The sequence below is a fragment of the Balaenoptera musculus genome, chromosome 3 (genome assembly GCF_009873245.2).
Source record: "Balaenoptera musculus isolate JJ_BM4_2016_0621 chromosome 3, mBalMus1.pri.v3, whole genome shotgun sequence".
NCBI lineage: Eukaryota > Metazoa > Chordata > Mammalia > Artiodactyla > Balaenopteridae > Balaenoptera > Balaenoptera musculus.
The window spans coordinates 150,848,567-150,852,108 of NC_045787.1; the positions used below are offsets into that span (position 1 = coordinate 150,848,567).

The 3,542-nt window shown below is 40.9% G+C and overlaps 1 non-coding gene across 1 annotated transcript; it reads right to left on the minus strand.

Annotated features, from left to right (window-relative positions):
* Positions 1–253: 253 nt before the first annotated feature.
* On the minus strand, positions 254–325 carry TRNAK-UUU. Its single transcript has one exon. It is a non-coding gene; the product is annotated as a tRNA-Lys (tRNA).
* Positions 326–3,542: the final 3,217 nt, after the last annotated feature.

Genomic DNA, 3,542 nt, shown 5'->3' on the forward strand with positions numbered 1-3,542 from the left:
TTACTGTGCTTCATTTTATTGTGCTTTGCAGATATTGTGCTTTTTACAAATAGAAGGTTTGTGGCAACCCTACATCAAGCAAGTCTGTTGGCCCCATTTTTCCAACAGCATTTGTTCACTTCATGTCTCTGTGTCACATTTTGGTAATTCTCACAATATTCCAAAAATTTCATTATTATTATATTTGTTATGGTGATCTATATGAGTGATTTTTTTTTTTTCTGGCTGCTCCACGCAGATTGTGGGATCTTAGTTCCCCAACCAGGGATTGAACCTGGGCCCCAGAAGTAAAAGTCCTGAGTCCTAACCACTGGACCGCCAGAGAATTCCCTATGATGAGTGATCTTTGATGTTACTACTACAACCAGCTGAAGGCTTGGATGATGATTAGCATTGTTTAGCAATGACATATTTTAAAATTAAGTTGTGTACAATGTTTCTTTAGACATAATGCTATTGCATACTTAATAATAGACTACAGGATAGTGTAAACATAACTTTCATATGTACCAAGAAACCAAAAAATTTGTGTGACTCACTTTATTGTGACAGTTGCTTTATTGTGGTGGTCTGGAACCAAACCTGCTATATCTCCGGTTCTGCCTGTATATGTTGAGAATTTTTGCATTAATGTTCATAAGGGATATTGGTCTGTAGTTTTCTTTTCTTGTAGTATCTGTGCCTGGCTTTGATATAAAGGCAGTCTTGGCTTTATATTCTCATTCTATGAGTTAGGAAGTAATCCCTCTTCTTCACTTTTTTGGTGTTAGCTCTTCTTTAAATGTTTGATAGAATTTTTCAGTAGAAGTTTTCAGTGAAGCCATCTGGCCTATCATCTTTATTTGTCAGGAGATTTTTGATTACTGATTCAATCTCTTTATTAGTTATGAGTCTATTCAGATCTTCTATTTCCTTGTGATTCTGTCTTGGTAGATCTTTGGTTTCTAAGATTTCATCTAGGTTATCTAGTTGTTGGTACAACTATTCATAGTATTCTCATAATTCTTTTGTTGATTATCAATAGCAATGTTCCCATTTTCATTTCATTTCTTTTTATTACTGAATAATGTTTCATTATATGGCAGTATCACAGTTCATTTACCCATTTGCCTATTAAAGGACATCTCATTTGCTTCCAAATTTGGGGCTATTATGAATAAAGCTGCTATAAACATCTATGTGTAAATTTATGTGTGGACATAAGTTTTCAACTTATTTCAGTAAACACCAAGGAGCGTGATTGCTGAATGAAATGGTAAGAATACATTTAGTGTCTGTAAGACACTGCAAACTGTCTTCCAGTTAAATCCTCTTTTAGGTAGATATAAAAACCATGGTTTTCCACCCTTTTTGGGTACTGTGACATTTGTTTATTAACTTTATTATATATATAAGGTTCAATAGAAGAAAGTTTTCACTTTCTGCATTTCTTTTCTAACTACCATAATTATTCATCATGATTGTTCTTGAAAATATTTTTCCTATGGAGGAGAGGGGTGTTAAAATATTATCTAATCCAGGTGTGAAATATGCTAGGTTCCTCACTGAAGGAATGAGATCTCCTTCAACTGGCTTCAAATATGTGTTCAAAAGTCATTTCTGGGCTTCCCTGGTGGCGCAGTGGTTGAGAATCCACCTGCCAATGCAGGGGACACGGGTTCGAGCCCTGGTCTGGGAAAATCCCACATGCCGCGGAGCAACTGGGCCCGTGAGCCACAACTACTGAGCCTGCGCGTCTGGAGCCTGTGCTCCGCAACAAGAGAGGCCGCGATGGTGAGGGGCCCGCGCACCGCGATGAAGAGTGGCCCCTGCTTGCTACAACTAGAGAAAGCCCTCACACGGAAACGAAGACCCAACACAGCCAAAAATAAATAAGTAAAATTAAAAAAAAAAAATTAAAAAAAAAAGTCATTTCCTCATCCTGAGGCCCACCCTATTTAGAAATTGCTTTCTCACAAATTTAGATAATATTCGTGGTTTATATAAAAGTGAAGAATATTAATAAAATATTCCAGGCAACATTTTAAAGAATCCAAGACTTGGGGTAGGAACCAAGATGGCGGAGTAGAAGGATGTGCTCTCACTCCCTCTTAGGAGAACACCAGAATCACAACTAGCTGCTGGACAATCATTGAAAGGAAGACACTGGAACTCACCAAAAAAGATACCCCACATCCAAAGACAAAGGAGAAGCCACAATGAGACGGTAGGAGGGACGCAATCAGAGTAAAATCAAATCCCATAACTGCTGGGTGGGTGACTCACAGACTGGCGAACATTTATACCACTGAAGTCCACCCACTGGAGTGACGGTTCTGAGCCCCACGTCAGGCTTCCCAACCTGGGGGTCCGGCAACGGGAGGAGGAATTAATAGAGAATCAGACTTTGAAGTCTAGGTGGAATTGATTGCAGGACTTCGACACGACTGGTGGAAACAGAGACCCCACTCTTGGAGGGCACACACAAAATAGTGTGCGCATCGGGACCCAGGGGAAGGAGCAGTGACCCCAGGGGAGACGGAACCAGACCTACCTGCTAGTGTAGGAAGGTCTCCTGCAGAGGCAGGGGGTGGCTCTGTTTCATTGTGTGGAAAAGGACACTGGCAGCAGAAGTTCTGGGAAGTACTCCTTGGCGTGAGCCCTCCCAGAGTCTGTCATTAGCCCCACCAAAGAGCTGGGTAGGCTCCACTGTTGGGTTGCCTCAGGCAAAACAACCAACAGGGAGGGAACCCAGCCCCACCCATCAACAGTCAAGTGGATTAAAGTTTTACTGAGCTCTGACCACCACAGCAACAGTCAGCTCCACCACCAGAGCCTCCCATCAAGCCTCTTAGATAGCCTCAACCACCAGAGGGCAGACAGCAGAAGCAAGAAAAACTATAATCCTGCAGGCTGTGGAACAAAAACCACATTCACAGAAAGATAGACAAGATGAAAAGGCAGAGGGCTATATACCAGATGAAGGAACAAGATAAAACCCCAGAAAAACAACTAAATGAAGTGGAGATAGGCAACCTTCCAGAAAAAGAATTCAGAATAATGATAGTGAAGATGATCCAGGGCCTCAGAATAAGAATGGAGGCAAAGATCGAGAAGATGCAAGAAATGTTTAACAAAGACCTAGAAGAATTAAAGAACAAACAAACAGAGATGAACAATACAATAACTGAAATGAAAACTACACTAGAAGGAATCAATAGTAGAATAACTGAGGCAGAAGAACGGATAAGTGACCTGGAAGACAGAATGGTGGAATTCACTGCTGAGGAACAAAATAAAGAAAAAGGAATGAAAAGAAATGAAGACAACCTAAGAGACCTCTGGGACAATATTAAACGCAACAACATTCACATTATAGGGGTCCCAGAAGGAGAAGAGAGAGAGAGAGGACCCAAGAAAATATTTGAAGAGATTATAGTCGAAAACTTCCCTAACATGGGAAAGGAAATAGCCACCCAAGTCCAGGAAGCGCAGTGAGTCCCATACAGGATAAACCCAAGGAGAAACACACTGAGACACATAGTAATCAAATTGGCAAAGAT